The sequence below is a fragment of the Capsicum annuum genome, unplaced genomic scaffold (assembly GCF_002878395.1).
Source record: "Capsicum annuum cultivar UCD-10X-F1 unplaced genomic scaffold, UCD10Xv1.1 ctg1937, whole genome shotgun sequence".
NCBI lineage: Eukaryota > Viridiplantae > Streptophyta > Magnoliopsida > Solanales > Solanaceae > Capsicum > Capsicum annuum.
Genome location: NW_025825212.1, coordinates 201,401 through 214,446, shown reverse-complemented (window position 1 = coordinate 214,446; position 13,046 = coordinate 201,401).

The following is a 13,046-nucleotide window of genomic DNA, read 5'->3' as shown; positions in this document are numbered from 1 at the left end:
TCATTCACAACAGGGACTGAATCAAGACTGGGAGATTCAAAACTAGTGTCCTTAACTCAAACAAGATGATAAACACATCCCTTAGATATCATTTTTCGTGCCCAAAGGTAGGAAACAAGCTGACCTCTGAAAGTTGAAGTACTACCCGTCCACTCTAGGACAGGTTCATTTGAAAACTGAAATTGGACTATTCGATTTCTGCATTCGACGGTGGTATAGCAGGAATGAATCCAATCCATGCCAAGAATGACATAAAATCAGTCATCTCTAATTCGACTAAGTCTGCTAAAGTGACTTTCTAATATATCATAATTGGGCAGTTCCTGTATACCCACTGGGCTATGATGGTTTTACCCACTGGGGTAGAGATTGAAAAAGTCTCTGCTAGAATTTCGAGACTAATTCTAAAATTGCCTTCTATATATGGAGTAACAAAAGACAAAGAAGCTCATGGATCTAGCAAAACGTAAATATGCACATGAAAGATTTGTAACGTACAAGTAACCACATCAGGAGAATTTTCCTGATATTGTCATGACTGGAGAGCATAGATTCTATTAAGGCATTGCCCACTAGTAGCACTGGAAGTGTCACCTTGCTAATTTGGGTAACCAGACTACACGGAGGAATGGTTCTACTGACCCTAAGGAATTGGCTGAGGACAGTCTCTGACTTTGTGGCCTGGCTTACCATATCTGAAATAAATACCGCTGCCAGCTCTGGAAATACTCTGATGGTGCTTGCCATAAGTCTGGCAAAAAATATAGGTGCGGGCACTGCTAACACTACCCTGAGACTTAGAGCCTGGTGCTTTATCTTTGTTACCATCCCTGAACTTAGAAGCTGGAGCGCTAGCTGAAGAAGGAGCTGGAAATGATGACTTAGGACAACACTAAGAACGGTTTTCTCCTTCTGATTTAGGCTGAGCAAAGTTAAAACTACCTGTTCTTTCTCTCTTATTCTGCTTCTCCCTCACCTTAATCTTCTGATCTTCTATCTACTGATCATGAGTCTTGGCCTGTCTAAAGTCATGTCACAATTCAATATCGCAAACCTATACTCGTTGACCACACTATCATTCACCCCATAAAGAAACTTACTCATCTTGGCCCTGCTATCTATAACCATATGAGGAGCATATCTAGCTAATTGAGTAAACTTAATAGAATACTCTTTCATTGTTATATTGCCCTGCCTATGTTTAATGAACTCTAACACCTTATCCTCTCTCAGGTCTTAGGGAAAGAATCTATCTAAGAATGTAGTGACAAACTCCTCCCACTCAATAGGCCCTGTATTATCTGTCCTTTCTAACTTCCACTTTTTGTACCAACTATGAGCAGCATCCTGCAACTGATATTTAGGAAGCTCAGCACTCTCAAAAGGAGTAACCCCCATGACGTTGGTAACCTTCTAAACCTGATCGATGAATTCCTGAGGGTCCTTATCTGACTTAGACCTGAGAAAAGAGGAAGGATTCATTCGGGTGAATTCCCAAATCTTAGATGAAACTGAATTACTCACTGGGTTGGCCAGAACGACAGCTGGTCATTCATTCTAAGTAGCAACTACCTGAGCAAGAGTAGTGAATGCAACTCTAAACTTTGCATGTGAAACATGTTAGCCCAAAGGATCTTCGAGCTGAGGGGTTGATTGATTCCCATTTCTTCTCTTATGAGGCATGCTCTGTAGAAGAAAGGGAGACACATATTAGACTGAGAGATTGACTTGAGATTATGCTCACTGGCACGACATGAACATTAAAAGAAGGGAAACTATTCCTAAAATATCTTATAGCCTCCTGCACATAAATGTGGCGCACAACACACCATGTACAAGACTCTACTAGATGTAGCTTTTAGACTTCCTAGGACTTTATTGAACCTGAGGCTCTGATACCAAGTTTGTAATTCCCCGAATCTGGTACCCAAAATGCTATATGGTGCTCATGACCCCGAAAGACCACAACCTAATCCATGAATGATATCTGTACCTAAACACTATATAATATGTTGTATAAATTCAGAAACATGAACTGAAAGGCCTTAAGGTTCAAACTAAAACATAACTGATATAACATAACATCTGAATAGGGTATGGAATACCCAAAACAATTGAAATAAACTGTCAAAACATGATAGTATGAAAACCTCTAACGGACTGAACTGTCTGAATTAGGAATTAATGGGACATATCCCCAACTAACTCCAACTAATAAATTAATTAATAAGATAATAAAGTAATGGTCATGTCCTTAAAAGATAAGGACTCACTGCTATCTCTGACTGCTGAGATTGGAATGCTACTGATGCTCTGGAGCTCAAGCTTCTAAAACTATGGTATAAAACACCATAGCTTAAATGTGTAAGTATTTTAAATATACTGGTATACATGAAAGGTAGGCTGAATGCAAAGGGTTCACATGCATGAACTATACTAACTGACTGGACAAGATGAATGTGAGAATACATTCATGAATACATAATAACTGTAACTGAGTCCGTGATAACATAATTACTGAATTTGAGTTCTGATAACATGAGATACTTATAACTATATAAATAAAATAATTGATACTGAGTGACTGTATCTAACAGTCTAGTTTCTGATGGAACTAGCTGAGTTTTGTACTGTTCTGAGTCGACTGTATCTGACAATCCTAAATTTTGTAGAACTATTTGAGTTCTATTATTGAGACTGAATGACTGTATCTGACAGTCTTTATTCTATAACTGAAACTGTGGGAAGTAGTTATTTAACCGATATGCCCCTAATATGCTATTATGGATGAGTTGGGGTCTAATCTGTAACCCCAATTAGAGGGGTTTCAATATCGCACCACTGGTAAGGACAATTTATGAGTAACCCTCATATAACCGATTACTCTAGTGAGAATGGTGGGAACCCTCACATAACAAGTTAAGCCACCTCATTTACCCTCATATAATAGGCTATGATGTTTCAACCTACGCTGGCTATGTAGTTCTAGAATGCAAAGATTGCTTCTAAGAATCACACCCTTATATAATAAGTGAGTTCCCATCCTTAGGTTTACTGAGATTACTGTATTACTGATATTTCCTAAGCATGACTGACTGAGTTCTATGGATCATGGCTTGACTGAGGATATCGTCAAAACATGACACCGACTCTAGGCACACAACTATATTTTTCGGGTACAAGTACCCCTAGGACTCCATGGAAAGAAACTGACCAAGCATGACTTTCTTGAATACATGACTAACATCAACAATCCATAATTCATTGAGTAAGACATTTCATCAAACTTTTGACATGCATAAACTTGTACATGAATGGGGATTTTATATTATCTTACTATTATGGCACTTTTCTTTCACATAGGCATTTAAACACACGGGGAGCATGCTTTGGTTATAAAATCATCAACAAATCTAATAATTATGGATACATCAATCAACTTATAATTTGAAGGGGGTTTATCATGGTTATTATGCGAACCATCACATACTAGGGTCAATCATTAGAAAATGTAATTTAAAACATGAATCAAAACCACACAGCATCATGGACATGAATTTCAATTCAATTTAAAGCATGGACATCAAATACCCAAATTTAGGATTTTAAAAGAGATTCTTGAGCTTCATGGGTGAAAGGGACCTATGAATCAACACATGACATACTTGGGTTGTGATTTCTTAAAGCTTGATGGAGAAAAACTTGAATTCTTGACTTAGAATTAAACACCTAGGGTTTTCTTGTTATTGAGGATAGATCTTGGAAAAAAATCCTAATTTGATGTTGTGAATAAATAACGAACTTATGAGCTATGGTCAGGTATAATTAGGGGTTAAATTGGGTAGAAAAAGAACCAAATACCCTTTTAAAAATAGCTTTAAAATAACTAAATGGCAGTCGATAGATCGATGGTCCATCATTTCGATCATCGTACGTGGACCAAGAAAGGACTCAATGACTAAGTAGCGACGGCTTGGGTGACGGTCCATTGCAAGTTTGACGGTCCATCAACCTATCTGTCGCACCTTATCCAAAAGGTTGCCTCACTTCCTTGGTTGCAACGGTCCAGACATTGGTCCGTTGCTAGATCGACGGTTTGTCAACTTGGCCGTCGCACCTAGGCGATTCTAACATCTTTAAGTACAACGTCCATAACTTTTTACTTCGATACCGGATTTGGACGAAATTAGTATCATTGGAAAGATAGTTCAATTTCCTATATGTTAAGAAGTGAAAATTTTAAAAATTCCATATGTAAAAATATGGATTCATATTTCAAAGTAAGCTTCTAACATTCTTGGGATGATTTCAAGCTAAGTTGAAGTACGGGGTATTACACCAAATAACTCCGACTACTGGAACAAACTAAATAGTGACAACTGAAATGATAACTTTGTCCTCAAACTATTAGCACTCACCACTAAACCTACTACTGATAATCTGGGCTTCTACGAGCGGTCAGGAGCCCTGCATCTGAACCTATGATATAAGATATCATAGTGAAAAAGCGGAAAAGAAGGTATGCGTTAGTACTTTGAATGTACTGGTATGCTAAGTGACGTAAACTGATATGTATGGGTTCATATGTATGAACAATAACTGACTGAATAACATAAAGATAACTGAATAAGAGTACATGCATAAATACATAAACTGTAACTGAGATCATGATAACATAAAATACTGAGTTCTGAGTACTGATTAACTATTATCTAGGTTTACTGATAACTAAAATACTTTTAGCTGAGTGACTATTTCTGACATTCTTGATTCTATAGAAATGTGCAGAGTTTTATACTGAGTTGAGTGACTGTTTCTGACAGTTCTAGTTTTCTGTAGAGCTGAACTGAGTTCTATACAGAGACTGGAATTGAAACTGAGACTGTGAGAGGTAATTATCTAACTTACATTCTCCTTTATGATTGAATTATGAAACTCATCAAATCTATTAACTTGTAATTTAAAAAGGTTTCTTGAACTTTAAGGGTCGAAGGAAACCCTTGGATGAAAACTTGACATACCTTAATGATTGAATTATGAAAATATTGATGGTAAGTTCTTGAGTCTTGAATTTGAATTTAAATCTCCTAGGGTTTGTTCTTGAGAGCAACTTGTGAAAAATGAATGAATTTTTCTCTTAGAAGGGTTTAATTTTGTGTTTTGGGGGCCGATAGATGTGGGAAAAGACCCAAATAACCCCATGGATGCGACTTTTTAATGACTGAAAACTAGTCAAGCGATGCGCAGATTGATGCATCATGCTGAAAACTAGTCAAGCGATGCGCAGATTGATGCATCATGCCAAGGGATCGATGTAATGGCCGATGTGCCGTATCAACTCTGCATCGATTCACTGGAATTTTCACTGGGAGCTGGAGAAAAATATTCATCAATGTGATAGGCAATGCGACACATTGAGATCACGTTAATTCACTTGTTTGAGTTTCCAAAGGTTCTTCAAACGAAGTTCAAAAAATTTGAAATTTGTTTGAGAACACCTAATGACATTCCTGACCATAAATCAACCTAAAGATTGATACTTTAATATTATAAGGGCCATGAAATAGAGCCTCTAACTTTCGAAGGCTAAAATAACACTTTCAAAGTCTGGGACCCCTTATCAAGCTCTAAGGGACTGAGTTAAGCTTATGAATTTGCAGGATCTTACAATATCTCTGCCTTAGGGACATTTATCCTCGAATGAGACTGATGAGGCTGGCAATACTGACAGACAGAACTTTCTTATGGGACATGTATAACTGTAACATGATTTCATGACTGACACTACTAATATGCTGAAATTTCATACTGAACATGCATATCTGATGAATGAGTATGTAGCTGAACATGATTAATGAATACATGACTGGGGTTACTGATAAGATGAGTTTCTCATGTTGAACACACATAACTAATGCATGAATACACAGCTGAATATGCAATGGTAACTGATACCAAGTCTAGAAAGGTAATTTTGAGCATGGAATTGGGTAAGTTCCATGAAAAACCGTTATCTTAGTCTGAGTTTGAGTTTACAGAGAAGAGGTAAGGATACTTGATCTGTATATCTACTTCTGCTTCCCAAGTAGCACCCTCAACAGACTAGCTCTGCCAAAGAACTTTGACTAGAGGGACTTCTTTGATCCTTAGTCTGCGAATCTGAAAATCAAGGACTTTAACTGGAACATCTTCGTAAGAGAGACTGTTCTAAATATTTAGGTGCTCTATAGGGAATACAAATGCTGGGTCATTGTAGACAGGATGACCAAATCATCTCACTTCGTACCAGTCCATACCTCCTATTCAATCGAGGACTATGCTAAGCTCTATATCATAGAGTTGGTCAGATTGCATAAAGTTCCGTTATCTATCATTTTAGATAGAGGTACACATTTTACCTCTCATTTTTGGAAAGCATTTCAGAAGGGTATTGGTACCTAAGTCCATTGTAGTACAGCCTTTCACACTTAGACAGATGGTCAAGTAGAAAGAACCATTCAAACTTTAGAGGATATGCTGCGAGTGTGTGCGATTGACTTTAGGGGCAGTTGGGATGACCATTTTCCACTAATTGAATTTTCATATAATAACAGTTCCCATTCCAGCATTTAGATGGCTCCGTTTGAGGTGCTCTATGGGAGGAGATGCCTATCTCCTATTAGTTGATTTAAAGTGGGTGAGGCCATGTTAGTAGGGCCTAAATTGGTATTTGATACCATAGAAAAAGTTCAGTTGATCAGGGAAAGGCTTAAGACATCTCAGACGCATCACTAGGGAGTAAATCTTTCTTACTTATATACCCAACATCCCTCCCATATTTTGTCGATGTGGAACTCCTTCCTAAGTTGGGGTATTAAGTTTGTAACTCCCCTAGTCTGTACCCTAAACTCTACACAGTTAGGAGCCCATGCATCTGAACCTATGATATAAGATATCATAGCGCAAAAGAAGGGTATGCATCAGTACTTTGAATGTACTAGTATGCTAAATGAGGTAGGCTGATATGCATAGGTTCATATTCATGAACAATAACTGACTGAATAACGTGAAGATAACTGAATGAGAGTACATACATGAATGAATAAACTATAATTGAGATCATGATAACAATAAATACTGAGTCCTGAGTACTGATTAACTAATATCTGAGTTTACTGATAACTGAAATACTAATAGCTGAGTGACTATTTCTGACAGCCCTAATTGTGTAGAACTCTACTGAGTTCTATACTAAGCTGAGTGACTATTTCTAAAAGTCCTGATTTTTTGTAGAACTGAGCTGATTTCTATATTGAGACTTGAACTAAAATTGAGACTGTGGGAGGTAATTATCTAACCGATATGCTCCTTCTCTGAACTGATTTGGGATCCAATCTATAACTCCAGTTGGAAGGGTGTTAGTACCGTGCCACGGGTAAAGACAAGTGCTAAGTCATCCTCATCTAGCAGGTTCTCTGAATAAGAATGGTGGTACCCTCAACTGGCAGGTTAAAACACCTCATCAATCCTCAACTGATAGGTTAATGTCTCAACCTACGCTGGCTATGTAGTTCTGAAATGCAAGGACTACTCTAAGGATCACACCCTTTCCTGGCAAGTGCATCCCCAACCTTGGGTTCACTCGGTGCTGAATGTTACTTCCAACTGAATATACATTGGACTGATTTCTAAACTTTTCTAGGCTGGAGTGAACTGTTACAAATCCTATTAATTGACTGAACTGAACTGAGTTCACTGGGTTCTGAACTGATTTCTAACTGAGTTATAAATTGATTACTGATTGAGTTCTAAACTGATTACTGAACTATTGATCATGATACCATCGAGTCTATTCGGTAACTTCTATAGCTCTATGTAAACAACTAGATTTTCGGGTATTAAATACCCCTAGGACTTGATAACATAGATTATATGACATAGGACAATCATGGCACATGATAACTAATTACTTGATCACCATTCATTCATTGAGTCATTTTGACAAACACTTCAACAACAACAACAACAACAACAAACCCAGTATATTCACACATAGTGGGGTCTGGGGAGGATAGTGTGTACGCAATCTATACCACTACCTCTCAAGAGTTAGAGAGGTTGATTCCGATAGACCCCTGGCTCAAGATAAAATGCAGTATGCAAATGCATCAAAATCATAGAACACAATAAAATAACATAGAAATAATATCCACAAAAATAATGTACATTGCCAAACAAAGGGCACCAAGGTCCACCTAATTACTGACTACGACTCAACCACATCCTTAGCCCTCTATCCCAATGTTTTTCCTCTATATCTTCCTATCTAGGGTCATGTCCTCAGTCCGCTGTAACTACTTCATGTCACGTTTAATCACTTCTCTCTAGTATTTCTTTGGTCTATCCCTACCCCGCTTGAAACCTTCCAAGGCCAAACTTTTACACCTACGAACTGGGGCATCTGTGCCCCTCTTCATCACATAACCAAACCATCTCAACCGTACTTCCCATATTTTATTCTCCACTGACACCACTCCTACCTTCTCCCATATTATTTCATTCCTAACCCTATCAGCCCTTGTGAATCCACACATCCAACACAACATTCTTATTTCTGCCACCTTCAACCTTTGAATATGAGAATTCTTAATCGGCCAACACTCCACACTATACAACATAGCAGGTTGGACTATAACTCTATAAAATTTGCCTTTCATCTTGGGGGACACCTTCTTATGGCATAAAATTCCTGAAGCGAACCTCCATTTCATCCAACCTGCCCCAATTCGGTGAGAGACATCCTAATATATCTCTCTATTCCCCTGAATGGTAGACCCGAGGTACTTAAAAATATCCCTCTTACAAACTGCCTGAGAATCCAACTTCATTACCATCTCCTTCTCTTGCCTCGAGTCACTAAACTTGCACTCCAAGTAATCCATCTTGGTCCTACTCAATCGGAAACCTTTAGACTCTAGGGTTTGTCTCCAAACCTGCAGCTTATCATTAACCCCTTGTCGTGACTCATCAATCAAAACTATATCATCCGTAAAAAGCATACAGCAAGGCACCTCGCCTTGTATATTCCGCGCCAACACATCCATCACCAAAGTGAACAAAGAGTTGATCCCTGATACAACCCATTCAAGACCGAAAAATGCTCAGAATCTCCTTCCACTGTCCTTACCTGAGTTTTGCCCCCTTATATATGTCCTTATTCGCTCTGATGTACACCACCGGGACTTCTCTCACCTCCAAGCATCTCCAAAGAACCTCCCTAGGGACTTTGTCATACGTCATTTCTAAGTCAATAAACACCATTTAAAGATCCCCCTTCCTCTCTCTATACTGCTCTACCAGTCTCCAAACTAGGTGAATTACCTCAGTCATAGAGTGACCAAGCATAAAGCCAAATTGATTCACCAAAATAGACACAATCTTCCTCAACCTCCGCTCCACCACCCTCTCCCAAATCTTCATCATATGACTCAACAACTTAATACCCCAGTAGTTGTTGCAACTCTGAATGTCACCCTTGTTCTTATATAAAGAAATCATTGTGCTCCATTTCTATGCCTTGGGCATCTTTTGTGACTTAAATATATTGTTAAACAATTTGGTTAGCCACCTCAACCCTATCTCACTAGAGAACTTCCAAAAATCTATCGGAATCTCATCGGGCCCTATCGCCCTGCCCCTTTGCATCTTGCGAATAGCCTCATTGACCTCTCCTACCTTAAAACACTGACAAAAGACAAAGTCACGATATTCCTTGGAGTGCTCCAACTCCCCTAACACAACATATTTGTCCCCCTCATCATTCAAGAGCCTATGAAAATATAACTGCCATCTTTTCTTAATGAGGGCGTTATCCACCAAAACTCTACCATCCTCCCCCTTAATTCACTTCACTTGGTCTAGATCACAACCCTTCTGCATCCTAACCTTGGCAAGCCTGAATAACCTCTTCTCCCCACCTTTCTCCTCTAACCCCTTATACAAACTCTCAAAGGCTGTTGTCTTAGCAGCCATAACTGCTAACTTAGCCTCTTTTTTATCCAACTTGTACTCCTCCTTGCTCATCTGGTTCTTCTCTTTCTCCTTAATCTCAACCAACTTAGTCTAAGCTGCCTTTTTCGTCTCCACCTTCTTCTTAACCTCTTCATTCCACCACCAATCCCCCTGATACTGACCAGACCAGCCTCTTGAGACACCCAACACCTGTCTAGCAACCCCCCTAATGCAACTGAAAGCCTTATCCCATATACTATCCACATCCCCCCTATGCTCCCATACCTCTATCCCCTCCAATTTTACCCCTATCTCCATAGCACTAATCGGAGACAAACTACCCCACTTAACGCTAGGTCGACCCTTCCTACCCCGTCTTATCTTACCCTTCTTAATAACGAGGTCCATCAAACATTTGTAGGGCATAATATATGCACATAATACTAAACAACATGTGATCATTACAATTTCAAATACCAAATTCACGATTTAAAGGTTCTAGCATGAATTCACATGATACAACACACATAATAAATAATTTCATATGAATCTTGCAACTAATCATGGATTAGGAATCCCATTAACATGATAATCATGAACATATTCAAATTAAATTATGAAACTCATCAAATCTATTAACTTATAATTTAAAAAGGTTTCTTGAACTCCAAGGGTGGAAGGAAAATCTTGGATGAACACTTGACATACCTTAATGATTGAATTCTAAAATGATTGATGGCAAGTTCTTGAGTCTTGAATTTGAATTTAAATATCCTAGGATTTGTTCTTGAGAGAAACTTGTGAAAAATGAATAAATTTTGCTCTTAGATGGATTTAGTTTCATGTTTTAGGAGCTGATAGATGTGGGAAAAGATCCAAATAACCCTGTGGATGCGGTTTTTTAATGACTGAAAACTGGTTTAGCGATGCGAAGATCGTAACACCATGCCAAGGGGTCAACACGATGGCCAACGCACCACGTTGAATCCACGTCAGTTCATTGGAATTTACATTAAGAGCTGGGGAAAAATATTCATCAACATGATAGGTGATGCAACGGTCGAGATCGCATTGATTCACTGGTTTAAGCTTCCAAATGTGCTTCAAATGAAGTCAAAAAAATTTGAAAATTGTTCGAGAACACCTAATGATATTCCTGATCGTGAATTAACCTAAAGATCAATACTTTAAGGTCATAAGGGCAGTAAAATAGAGTCCCTAACTTCCAAAGGCTAAAATAACACTAAGTATGAATACTTAGGTAAATATTTTTATGTCTGGGACCCCTTATGATGTTTTAAGAGACTGAGTTAAGCTTAAGATTTTGCGGGGTCTTACAATTAACCTCTCAATCCCCAGAAACGTGTAATAGCTCTATTACAAGACTCTGAAGTAATAATTATATTGCACCACTAAACCAACTCTAGCAGGCTCAACACATATGAGAAGAAAAAACAATGAGGACACCTACAGTCTATGGACTAGAGTAGTCGTAACGATTACACATCACTAAACAAAGACTCAAGTACAACACGAGCTTAAAACAAATGTAACCACTAAGTAGGTCCCTGTTGCAAGCGATGCTTTGGTTGAAAGATTTGCTTCCAGAGATATTTGATGTTCTTTGCATATGGAAGCTTAGGTTTTCTTGTTGTAACATGTTGCATATATATGAGAAAAAAACCTAGGATTCTTTTGATTAGCTGAAGTAAAAAGGTGTTACAACTTTGCTATTAACTTTTTGCCACCTGGTACTATTTCTTGCTAAAATACTGACTTAGTGCAGAAAGGCGTAGTCTGAATGAACCTAGTCCCTGACTAGTTGTAATTTTTATCGCTCGAAAGTTGTGCATTACTCTATATGAACCAGGTCACAAGGTTGGTTTTTCAATCATTAAAACTTGAAACTTAACAATTTTCCCCCTTTTTTATGATGAAAACCCATACTCATCTTATCCCAAGATCCACTATAAGTCTTTTCCCGTACCATTTAGCCATTAAGGCTACACTAACATGAATAAGTAAAATCATATGAAAAGAGAAAGATAATAGCATCAACACATAATATATTCATTAATCATAAAGATCAGCATCATACAATGTCATAAACAAAAGCATCCAAAACCAAGTACAAGGTAAACACCACAATTACAACATAAAGATGGAGCTTAAAAGAAGGTTTTACAAAAAAGGTCTTAAGACTGCAGGACATGGATGGAACCAAGTTAGATAGACATTAAGCAGAATGATCAGAAAGAGGACCAGAAAATTAGGGAAGAAGGAGAGTCATTTATTCATTTTCGGTAGCATGGTTCTCTAAGAGTTGTTGAGTCAAGTCCTCAACTTTGGCTTCCAAATTCTTAACCTTGGCTTTAAGAATTTCATCCTCATCTTGTAGAATCTCACTTTCACCTGGTCCCTGCTCTTTCTCCTTTAAGTGAGTTGTGTTTAGTGTAGCAAGTTCTGTATCCTTTTGCACCAAGTGAGCGGTTATCTCCTCTAGCTCGCTGGTCAACCTAGTTTATACCTTAAAGAGATCTACCACCATCGATATAGACTTTACTCTACTCCTATGTGGGATGCACTTTCAAGGTGGAAAAAGTAAATACTTTCTTAATGGATCCTTCCTTTCTAGGGCCACAATCCACATCAAAATATGCAAACACTCTATTCAATAGAAACCCATAAGCCAAATCATGCTTTCCATCCTCTGTCATCATCACTTTGTACATATACTTTATTATGATAGCAGACAATTTTATATGCTTCAATTTTGTAAGGGATTCCATTAGGAATGGGTTTAGTACGCAGAAGGAAAGCCCTTTTAATCAACTCAAATAAAAGTTAAAATTCCCCTACTTCTTTGTGACTGACTTGTTTTTTAAATCATCCAACATACCAATATGCTTCAAGAACTTCTCAGACCCATACTTATCTTTCAGGTACCTGGTCCCTTGAGGTGGATGCTCAACACCTCAGCCAACACTTGCTCGTTAAGGGAAATATTCACATTGTGGACTTGACTCGTTAAGTGTAGAGCATCATCAGAAAAATTT